The sequence below is a fragment of the Geotrypetes seraphini genome, chromosome 4 (genome assembly GCF_902459505.1).
Source record: "Geotrypetes seraphini chromosome 4, aGeoSer1.1, whole genome shotgun sequence".
Classification (NCBI taxonomy): domain Eukaryota; kingdom Metazoa; phylum Chordata; class Amphibia; order Gymnophiona; family Dermophiidae; genus Geotrypetes; species Geotrypetes seraphini.
The window spans coordinates 1,588,912-1,601,256 of NC_047087.1; the positions used below are offsets into that span (position 1 = coordinate 1,588,912).

Here is a 12,345-nt window from a genome sequence, read left to right on the forward strand (position 1 = left end):
TATCCAAGTTCTTCAGGGGGAGAGGGGGAAAGGGGCCTGGGAGCCCAGGTGATGCCCCCCCACCCCAAAGTAGGCACCGTACAGCTCATATCCCGCATCTCAACTGAGGCCTACTCCTCAGGAATCTTTCTCCACCGAGACCAGAGACACTGGAATATCTCTCAACTGAGGACCGAGTCACAGGAGCATTTCTTTTTTGAGGCCTCAGCCACAGGAATTTTCCTTGCCTGCAGCCCCCAGCCACAGGAAGATCCCACCTCTGAGGCCCCAAGCCGCAGGAAGATCCCACCTCTGAGGCCCCAAGCCGCAGGTAGATCTAAACTAAACCTTAAGTTTATATACCACATCCTCCAAATAAAAATAGAGTTCAGCATAGTTTACAGGAACTTTAGTTTAAGGAAGGAAAAACATAATAAGAATTAGTGGTTATAAATAGGGTAGTGAGCTTTACATTTTTGAGAATAATCAGGTTTTCAGATGCTTTCAGAATAATTGGAAGGAGCCCAGATTCCGCAGCAGGGCAGGAAGGTTATTCCAAAGCTCAGTGATTTTGAAGAAAAGAGATTTCCCTAATTTTCCCACATAGATGACCCCTTTTAACGAGGGGAAAGATAGTTTAAGTTTTTGGGTGGATCTGGTAGACTTAGTAGATAAGGACAGGTTGTTCACTATCTCCAAGGTAGGGAGAACGAGAGGGCACTCTCTAAAGTTGAAAGGGGATAGATTCCGTACAAACATAAGGAAGTTCTTCTTCACCCAGAGAGTGTTTGAAAACTGGAATGCTCTTCCGGAGTCTGTTGTAGGGAAAAACACTTTCCAGGGTTTCAAGACAAAGTTGGACAAGTTTCTGCTAAACTGGAATGTACGCAGGTGAGGCTGGACTCATTTAGGGCACTGGTCTTTGACCTGAGGGCCGCCGCGTGAGCGGACTCCTGGGCAGGATGGACCACTGGTCTGACCCAGCAGCAGCAATTCTTATGTTCAGTCTAAAAGAATTCCAAGATAGTGGAATTAGGGGAGGAAGAATGTCATGTAAGATCTTGAATGTTAGGCAGGTACATTTATAGTGAACCCTAGAAATCACTGGAAGCCAGGGAAGTTTTGACAGAAGCGGGAAAACATGATCAAATTTACTTTCTATGAAGATCAACCTAGCCGCAGTGTTCTGGATCCGCTGAAGTCTTTTCTTGGTTAGACTTAGATCTCACTTTTCTCAACATGTGCAAACTAAAAAAACATTTTTTTACCAGAGAGTTGAGATGGTCATTAAAGGAAAGTGTAGAGTCAATAATGATGCCCAAACTTTGCTTGAGAATTCAATCTGTAGTGTGGGACCAAAATGTAATGAAATGAGCGTGGGTAGCTGATCTAATTTTGGGCCAAGCCCAAGTTTTGGACTCGTTCAGCTTCATTTGTACAGTGAGGGCCCAGGATTGGAGATTCGTTATGCAAGCTATATTCTCAGTGAGGATAGTGAGGTTCAAATCTATCTCAAGAAGGAAAAGGATGTTATCTGTATGTATATGTATATATGTATATATATATATATATATATATATATATATATATATATATATATATATATATATATATATATATATATATATATATATAAATGTATGTAAGTTCTACTCAATTTGTAGCATTTTTTTTTTTCCCCAATCATTGTAAACCGCATAGAACTTCACGGTCCTGCGGTATATAAACTTATTATTATTCTTTGAAACTCTTCCATCTATCTCCCTTTGAAACACATATACATATGCTTCAAAGGGAGATACATGTATATGTATATGTGTTTCAAAGGGAGATAGATGGAAGAGTTTCAAAGAATAATAATAACAGTTTATATACCGCAGGACCGTGAAGTTCTATGCGGTTTACAATGATTTGAAGGAAAAAAAAAAATGCTACAAATTGAGTATAACTTACATAGTTGGAGATTAGAGACTAACAGTTTGAGATCAGTTGTTGTGGGAGAGATTGTGCAGATAATAATAATAACTTTATTTTTCTATACCGCCATAGTCGAAAGACTTCTCAGCTACCTAGGTACTTCAAGAATAGATATGTTTTCAGGTGTTTCCTAAAGTCACCATAGTTATTTGCGTGCATAAGTAATTTTTCCAGGTGTTTGCCTCATAATGCTGCTTGATAAGAGAGAAGATGTTGATGGTGTCTTTTAAATTTACATCCTCTAACCAGTGGGGAGACAAACTTCAGGTGTGAGCTTCTCTTATGTCTATTGGTTGAGAAGGAGAAGAGGTCAATTATATATTTAGGGGCTATACCGGATAGTACCTTAAAGCAAAAACATCCAAGCTTAAACTTCGCACATGCCTCCATCGGCAACCAGTGCAGGAGTCGGTAGGAAGGGGTTATGTGATCGGACTTCTTCAACCCCAAAATCAATCTGACCGCAGCATTTTACACCAGTTGTAGTCTCTGCATGTTCTTCTGGGAAATTGCCAGATGGGCGATATTATAGTAATCAAGATGGCTTAGTATAAGGCATTCTACCAGAATTCTGAATGATGAAGCATCAAAGTATGCTATAATGGACCGAAGCTTCCAGAGAGTAAAAAACCCTTTCTAACCAAGGAGTCCACTTGGTCTTTCATATACATGTTGAAAAGAATAGGGGACAGAGGTGATCCCTGCAGGACTCCACATAACGGTTTCCAAGGAGAAGACATGGTGCCATTCATGTTAACAGTGTAAGAGCGGGATCGTAAGAATTTTGAGAACCAGTCAAAGACTGTGGAATCAATGCCTATCTCAGAAAGTTGGTAAATTAGCATATCGTGGTGGACAATATCAAAGGTTACGGATAGATCGAATTGTAATAGGACAGCAAACTTATTACAAGATTGTAGTTGTTGAACCTTTGAGATTAATGAGGTCAGTAGGGATTCGGTACTGAAATTGGGTCTGAAGCCATATTGGTAAGGTAATAGAATGGAGAATCTCTCTAAGTAAGATGAGAGCCAGGTAGATATGATAGCCTCAAGCATTTTGGTCAGGAGATAAATATTTGCTAGATGGTGAGGATGGGTCTAGATCGGCTTTTTTCAATAATGGGATCAGGGCAATGTGTCCCATTTCTTCGGAAAATAGGCCTGATAGTAAGGCAGAGTTTATAAGAGAGATGAAATAGCCTGCGTGGGAATTTTCTCGTATAGTTAAGAAGGGAACGGGTCCAGGGCACATTTGCAGGATCTTGTGGCACAGTTTAGAGACCTGGGCTTTGGATACATGCTCAAAGAATGTCCAGGATCTGTCTACTGGGATAGGGTTAGTATCACTGGGCACCAGAGAATTGTAAGCGACTGCTGATGAAAAAGAGCTTCTTATAGTAGCAACCTTTTCATTGAAGAATTTTGCTAGGTCATCCGCTGCTGGAGAGGAGGGGAGTATAGAGGAGTCATTTTTAGAGGTTAAGGAGCACCAGATGTTAAACAATGTACTGCTTTGGTTATTGGATCTGGTAATTTTATCACCGTAAAAATTCTTCCTTGCTTTTTTTAGTACTGTATTATAGAACTTAATACTGTCCCTCCAAAATCTCCGCAGGGGATTTAGATTTTTTCCATTTACGCTCCAGTACTCAGCATTTCTGCTTCAGTTCTCTGTGGAACTGAAGATACCAGGGGGCCTTACGGGAGTAGGAGACAGTTTTAGTAGACAGAGGAGCGGGAGAGCAGTAGGTAGTCTCAGAGAGATTTACCCAGTTGTGCCAGTTGGTTTCTGGGGCATCAGGCTTAGGACAGAAGGAAAAATGGTTAAGAAATTGGGTACAGAACTGTTCACTCACAATTTTTTTGCAGAAGGGAATAGATTTTGTGGCAAAGGGTTGAATCCCAAGGTGAGACATGAAAATGAGGAGACAAAAAAGTACATCGAGCAATTCAGAGGAAGGAAAGCAGCCGAGGCTCTGCCTCATGCCTACAATCTTCAGACTGCACCCGACAACACCCAGCAACGTTTGGAGACTTCTTTTCCATATTGCACATCCCAAACCTATGTTCCCGCTCTCTTTGTTTTTCCGAAAATCTATACATAAGAAGGCTTCTGCTCTGCAGCTCCAGCACTAGTCTCTGGCTCTGACAAACCTCTATGAGATTTTAGCGCTGATGGATCCTAATACTTTTCCCTCCCTATGCTGAGACGGATCTATCAGCGCTAAAATCTCATAGAGGTCTGTAAGAGATAGAAGCTACAAGTGGCACGGACACTGACCTCAGATTTTTAAAGACGTGCGGTTTTAGATCCACGAGGTCCGTAAGGTCCGCATTTTACCCCTTTCCCATTTGAGAAAGTTAATAGTTAGGATAGTTCTTGAAGAAGTTTTTGTAAGTTTGTTTTGAGTTATATTGTGTTATTGTTGTTCACCCCTTGAAGGCTTTCATCCCCCCTGAAGGAATGTCCCCCTCTACCCCCCCCCCCCGAAGGACTGCCCCACCTCAAAAGACTGCGCACCCCCTCTGGCCTCCCCGAACCGTTTACCTTACAGCCTCAGCCAAAGATCGCGGTTACAGCTCTTTGCACTGCAGTGCTTAGAGCTGTTTCCTCTGCTACGGTCCCGCCCCTCCTCTGACGGAAGATGTTGTGGCGCAGCACCCACTGCCAAACACGAAGGGCTTCCTTGAAAAGTGAGAGGGAACCCGTACCGCCTTGCTTGTTCACATAATACATCGCCACCTGGTTGTCTGTACATACCAGGACAACAGAATCCTACAGCAAATGACGAAAAGCCACCATGGCGTTGAAAATGGCCCGGAGCTCCAGCAGGTTGATGTGGCAGTGCCTGTCTGCACGCGACCAAAGACCCTGAGTCCGAAGGCTGTCGAGGTGCGCTCCCCAAGCGTACGCCGAGGAGTCCGTCGTCAGAACCTTCTGATGCGGAGGTACGAGAAAGAGCAAACCTCTGGACAGATTGGTAGAGTTGGCCCACCAATGGAGCGAGCTTTTCAGGGAGGGAGTCACTGCAATGTGCTGAGAAGCTGAATCCTGATCCTGCCACCATTGAGACGCCAGAGTCCACTGAGGAACCCGAAGATGCAACCGGGCGAACAGCATGACGTGAACAGTGGAGGCCATGTGCCCCAGGAGATTCATCATCTGCTTGGCCGGGACCGAATCCCACTGAGCCACAAGCTGACTCAGCCGCAGTTCAGCCTGCCGCAGCAGCAGCAGAAACGACCGGAGGCGGAGCGTGTCGAACATGGCTCCGATAAACTGCAGGGATTGAGAGGGGCACAACTGAGACTTGGGGAAGTTGATCTCTAACCCCAGATGCTGAAGGAAGATAATAGTCTGATGGGTCGCTGGGTAACCCCCTCCCTCAACGGGGCCTTGATAAGCCAATCATTGAGGTACAGGAAAACCTGAAGGCCCTGCGACCGCAGGGCCGCCACAACCACCACGAGGCACTTCGTGAAGACCCATGGCGAAGAAGCAAGTCCGAACGGGAGGACTTGATACTGCAAGTGGAGACTTCCCACCTGAAAGCGGAGAAACCGCCGAGAAGCCAGATGTATCGGGATGTGAGTGTAGGCTTCCTTCAGGTCCAGGGAACACAAGCAGTCCCCCTCGTCAATCAATGAATACAAAATGGGAAGTGAAAGCATGCAGAACTTCTCCCGAACCAGGAACTTGTTCAGTGTCCGCAGATCCAGGGTGGGGCGAATTTCCCCGGTCTTTCTGGGAACCAGGAAGTACCGGGAATATACCCCGGTGCCCCGTTGGTCCGTGGGAACCTCTTCCACGGCCCGCAGACGAAGGAGGGCCTGCGCTTCCAAAAGAAGCAGAGGAAGCTGCGTCCCGTCGGAAAGAAACCTTCCGGGAGGTCGGTCCGGAGGCAAAGTCCGGAAGTTGAGGGAATACCCCTCCCGAATGACGGAGAGGACCCAAGAGTCCACAGTGATCTCCGCCCATTGATGATAAAAGGTGCGGAGACGTCCCCCGATAGGCAAGAGGGGAATCCCCAAGGCGGAAGGGGCAAGCCCCCTCCTGCCGTGCCAGTCAAAAAGACGGCTGCTGCTTAGGCGCAGCGGGAGTCTGTGGCTTAGGGGGAGCCCTCTGCTGCTGCGGCCGACGAGGCGGAGGGCGAGAAAACGCCGGCGTAGACTTCTGCAGATACCGCCAGGGAGGCAGCCGGTAGGTCTTGGGCGGAGCGGGTTTCGCTTTGGCCCAGACCAGGGAGGCAAAGGAGTGTTCGTGTTCGGAGAGGTGCTTCATGGCAGCCTCGATGGAATCATCGAACAACTCATTACCCAGACATGGAAGATTGGTCAACCTGTCCTGCAGGTTCGGGTCAATATCGACAATGCAGAGCCACGCTAGTCGACGCATGGCCACTGCGAAGGCCGAGACCCAAGACGACAGTTCAAAGGCATCATAAGAGGCCTGGAACATATACAGCCGCATGGCGCGAAGAAGGCAAATCATCCTCAAAGGATGGCAAGGACTTGATGCACCACTTCAGATAAGAAGTAAACGTAAAATTATAGTTCAGGACTCGGTTCGCCATCATGGAGTTCTGATAGAGGCGCCTTCCGAATTTATCCATGGTCCTGCCCTACTGGCCTGGCGGGACAGTGGCACAGACCTTCGACGGGTGAGACTTCTTAAGGGTAGACTCCACGACCAGACTGGTGAGAGAGTAGGACAGTCGCCAGAAGGTGGTGGTTAATGGAAGTCGTTCGAAGGAAGGAAAGGTGAGTAGTGGAGTCCCTCAAGGATCAGTGCTGGGGCCAATCCTGTTCAATATGTTTGTGAGTGACATTGCTGAAGGGATAGAAGGAAAAGTGTGCCTTTTTGCAGATGATACCAAGATTTGTAACAGAGTAGACACCGAAGAGGGAGTGGAAAAGATGAAAGAGGATCTGCAAAAGTTAGAGGAATGGTCTAATGTCTGGCAACTAAAATTCAATGCAAAGAAATGCAGAGTAATGCATTTGGGGATTAATAATAGGAAGGAACCGTATATGCTGGGAGGAGAGAAACTGATATGCACGGACGGGGAGAGGGACCTTGGGGTGATAGTGTCCGAAGATCTAAAGGTGAAAAAACAGTGTGACAAGGCAGTGGCTGCTGCCAGAAGGATGCTGGGCTGTATAAAGAGAGGCGTAGTCAGTAGAAGGAAGAAGGTGTTGATGCCCCTGTACAGGTCATTGGTAAGGCCCCACTTGGAATATTGTGTTCAATTTTGGAGACCGTATCTGGCGAAGGACGTAAGAAGACTTGAGGCGGTCCAGAGGAGGGCGACGAAAATGATAGGAGGCTTGAGCCAGAAGACGTATGAGGAGAGACTGGAAGCCCTGAATATGTATACCCTAGAGGAAAGGAGAGACAGGAGAGATATGATTCAGACGTTCAAATACTTGAAGGGTATTAACATAGAACAAAATCTTTTTCAGAGAAAGGAAAATGGTAAAACCAGAGGACATAATTTGAGGTTGAGGGGTGGTAGATTCAAGAACAATGTTAGGAAATTCTACTTTACGGAGAGGGTGGTGGATGCCTGGAATGCGCTTCCGAGAGAGGTGGTGGAGAGTAAAACTGTGACTGAGTTCAAAGAAGCGTGGGATGAACACAAAGAGTCTAGAATCAAAAAATAAGATTAAATATTGAACTAAGGCCAGTACTGGGCAGACTTGAATGGTTTGTGTCTGTATATGGCCATTTGGTGGAGGATGGGCTGGGGAGGGCTTCAATGGCTGGGAGGGTATAGATGGGCTGGAGTAAGTCTTAACAGAGATTTCGGCAGTTAGAACCCAAGCACAGTACCGGGTAAAGCTTTGGATTCTTGCCCAGAAATAGCTAAGAAGAAAAAATTAAAAAATTAAAATTGAATCAGGTTGGGCAGACTGGATGGACCATTCGGGTCTTTATCTGCCATCATCTACTATGTATGTTACTATGTAGAGCTGCGCCTTCTCAAACCATTTGCAAGGTACCGTCTGGTATTGAGATTCCATTTTGGAGGGAATAGATGGGATAGCGTAAGGCGTCTCCAGGTTACGGAAAAAGGTCTGCTGCAACACCGGATTCAGAGGCAGCTGCAGGGATTCCCGAGGAGGGTGGGGAAGCTCCATCTCCTCCAAGTACTCCTTGGTATATCTGGAATCCGACTGAAGGTCTAGGTGCAAGGCCCTGCCCATATCCTGCACAAAGCGTGTGAAGGAAGAGGGCCTGCTCTCCGAATGCTCCCCAGGCGGAGTGGTGGAACGAGACCGCAGGTCAGCCGAAAAGGAGAGAGAAGCCTCCAGAGAATAAAGCGGGGGTATATCCGTATCCACCTGCATGGACGTCGAGGAAGCCCCACTGAAGGAACGGGGAGGCATCGAGGAGAGCTTGCGCCTCGATGTCCACGGAGGGGAGGAACGCTAGGCATGGTGCCCCGGAGAGCCCCGGCCCAAAGACAAGCCTCGGGAAAACGAGCCCGGTCCCCCAAGGCAGGCTCCTCCCAGATCAGAGAATCCAACCGGACCGGTGACCTCAACAAACTCGGGTTAGACAGAGTGAGGTCCGAGGTCTTAATGGAGCCAGTAGTGCCTCGACCAAGGACAGCTCGAGGGAGAAACATGCCTCGATGGAAGAGGCGAGGAATCAGACGAGGACAGACGCCGAGATCGATGTGCCTTGCCTCGTGAAACCTTGACGCAACGCTCAGGCTGGTCCACAGCGCGCGAGGTCGAGGCCGGAACAAGCTGAGCCAACGCCAAGGAGAGCTCCGAGGAGATGATAGCCTTCAGTATCTCCTCAAACATCGGCACCGTGACCATATTCGGCCGGGCAGGTGCAGCAGTGCGTTCCACCGAGGGCAACTTCGAGGATGAGTATTCCCGTGTGGTGGAAGCACACTTGGAGGATTTGGAGGGTGGTCTCGTCGAGGCCGGCAGGACTACACTCACTGCCTGGATGGCCAGAGACTCCGAGGAAGGCTTCTTCGGTAGCTGAGCTGAACCTGAAGGAGGAAGAGGGGACTTACCCGGAGCCAAGGTCTTCGAGGTCGAGGCCTTCAAGGTCGAGGGAGACTTTCCCGGGACCGAGGTCTTCGAGGCCGACGTCGAGACGAGGTCGAAGCAGGAGCGGAGTCCATGACATAAATCTCCGCAATCCTGGCTCTACATCGCTGAAGAGCCTGAGGTTGAAGCGTGGCACAGTGAGGGCAGGAATCCGACGGGTGATCAGCACCCAGGCACAAAATACATCAGCGGTGCGGGTCAGTGATGGATATAACCCGCCCGCACTGGCAGCACTTTTTAAATCCGGTGAGGGGCTGGGACAAAAGGCAAAATGGCCGCAGCCATTTGAGGCGCAGCGGCCACCGCGAACCGGGAGCCCACGGTCGCTGAAGCAAAATTCAAAAACACGAAAACAAAGAAAACTAGTAATGAGCAACACGCACAGCGACTCCTCAATGAAAACAAAGAAGCCGAGGTGCTAGAAAGGCACTTAAAGAATGCAGAGAAGAGAGACAGGGCTTTCTGGCTCCGCGGAAAGCTAAGAACTGAAGACCAAGAAGAGGGGATGCGTCCTCTAGTGGAGCAGGAAGGCACGCATGCGTGGGCAGTACTAGCAAACTTGAGATCTTCAATCAAGTTTGCTTGAAAAGCTGTCCGCGACGGGGCTAAACGGATTAGGGGGGCCTGCAAGAGGGGTAGAAGTGGGAGGACCACTAGGCAACAGTGACCACAACATGATCAGATTCACATTGGAAAGGGGGACACCCACGGTAAGGAGGACCGGAACAACTGCACTCAACTTCAGGAAAGGGAACTATGTTGCTATGAGGGAAATGGTGGGGAGGAAGCTCAGAAACATCCTTAGGATGGAGACTGTAGGAAGCGCCTGGACCCTATTCAGGGACACCCTGCAGGAAGCACAAAGAATGTACGTCTCCAGTTTCAGGAAAGGCGGCAAGAACAAGCGGTCAAAGGACCCGATTTGGATCTCAGCAGATGTAAAGAGGGCAATAAATGACAAAAAAGTATCCTTCCGGAGATGGAAAAAGGACCCAACGGAGGAAAATCACCAGGCGCACAGGAAATGCCAAAAGGAATGCCACCGAGAAGTTAGAAAAGCAAAAGGGAAATACGAAGAGGGGCTGGCCAGGGAGGCGAAAAACTTCAAGGCATTCTTCAGTTACGTAAAGGGGAAGCGACCAGCAAGAGAAGAGGTGGGGCCGTTGGACGATGGAGATAGGAAGGGAGTGATTAAGGAGGATAAAGAGGTAGCTGAGAGGTTGAACACGTTCTTCTCGTCGGTTTTCACGAGAGAAGACACATCTAATATACCGGACTCAGAGGAGCTCATGAGTGGGGAACAGGCTGAAAAATTGGAACACATAGAGGTAAGTAAGGAGGATGTCCTCAAACAGATAGACAGGTTAAAGTGCGGCAAATCGCCGGGCCCAGACGGGATACACCCAAGGGTTCTAAAGGAACTAAGACAAGAAATAGCGGGCACAATCCAGCATGTTTGCAACCTATCCTTGAAAACTGGAGAGGTACCAGAGGACTGGAAATTGGCGAATGTCACACCTATCTTCAAGAAGGGATCGAGGGGTGACCCCGGGAACTACAGGCCGGTGAGCCTGACTTCAATTATAGGGAAGATGGTGGAAGCTATGATCAAGGACAGTATTTGCGAGCACATCGAGGGAAATGGCCTACTGAGAACAAGCCAGCATGGATTCTGTAAGGGAAGGTCATGCTTAACGAACCTTCTGTACTTCTTTGAAGGAATAAGCAGTCGGGTGGACAATGGGGAACCTATAGACATCATTTACCTCGATTTTCAAAAAGCTTTCGACAAGGTGCCACATGAAAGGCTGCTTAGGAAGCTGTGGAACCACGGGGTGGGAGGGGATGTGCACAGATGGATCGAGCACTGGTTGTCGGGTAGACTGCAGAGGGTCGGAGTAAAGGGACAATACTCTGACTGGCGGGGAGTCACGAGCGGTGTGCCACAGGGATCGGTGCTGGGGCCGTTACTCTTCAACATATTTATCAATGACCTGGAAAAGGAAGCAAAGTGCGAGGTTATAAAATTTGCAGACGATACCAAACTGTGCGGCAGAGTTAGGTCCAGGGAGGAGTGTGAGGACCTACAAAGGGACCTGGACAAACTGGAAGACTGGGCAAACAAATGGCAAATGCGCTTTAACGTGGAAAAATGCAAGGTCATGCATATAGGGAAAAAGAACCCATTGTTCAACTACAAATTGGGGGGGGGCATTGTTGGGAGACAGCAGTCTTGAGAGAGACTTGGGTGTGATGGTGGATGAATCACTGAAGCCATCTGCACAGTGCGCAGCAGCCTCGAAAAAAGCCAACAGGATGCTAGGCATCATAAAGAGGGGCATAACAACCAGGACGCGGGAAGTCATCATGCCATTGTATCGAGCGATGGTGCGTCCACATCTGGAATACTGCGTTCAATATTGGTCGCCGTACCTCAAGAAGGACATGGCGGTACTTGAGAGAGTCCAAAGGAGAGCAACGAAACTGGTAAGAGGACTGGAACACTGCCCATACGCTGAGAGGTTGGATAGGCTGGGACTCTTCTCTCTGGAAAAAAGGAGGCTCAGGGGAGATATGATAGAGACCTTCAAGATCATGAGGGGCATAGAGAGGGTGGATAGGGACAGATTCTTCAGGCTGAAGGGGACAACAGGTACGAGGGGGCATTCGGAGAAACTGAAGGGAGATAGGTTCAAAACAAATGCAAGGAAGTTTTTTTTCACACAAAGGGTCGTGGACACTTGGAATGCGCTACCGGAGGAAGTGATCAGGCAGAGTACGGTACAGGGATTCAAACAGGGATTGGACGGATTTCTGAGGGATAAAGGGATCGTGGGATACTGAGAGAGGTGCTGGGATGTAACACAAGTATAGAAAGCTAACCAGGTAATAAGTATAGAAACCAAATCAGGTCGTGCATGCGTAAGACCGGAGGGTTAGGACTCCGATGGGAAGATAGGACTTCAAATGAGAAACCAAGGTGGCAAGGGAGCCCCTTCTGGTGATTCAGACAGGTCGTGACCTGTTTGGGCCGCCGCGGGAGCGGACTGCTGGGCAGGATGGACCTATGGTCTGACCCGGCGGAGGCACTGCTTATGTTCTTATGTTCTTATGACGTCACCCACATGTAGAGAATATGCTGCCTGGTTGTCCTGGGATAAGAATTTTTACGGTGATAAAATCACCAGATCCAATAACCAGAGCAATACATTGTTTAACATCTGGCGCTCCTTAACCTCTAAAAATGACTCCTCTATACTCCCCTCCTCTCCAGCAGCGGATGACCTAGCAAAATTCTTCAATGAAAAGGTTA

At 48.3% G+C, this 12,345-nt stretch overlaps 1 protein-coding gene across 3 annotated transcripts in view; it reads right to left on the reverse strand.

The window, feature by feature from the left end:
• AP1G1 (adaptor related protein complex 1 subunit gamma 1) overlaps positions 1–12,345 on the reverse strand; it is a 584,387-nt gene that overhangs the window by 551,822 nt on the left and 20,220 nt on the right. The gene's annotated exons all lie outside the window — the stretch shown is intronic.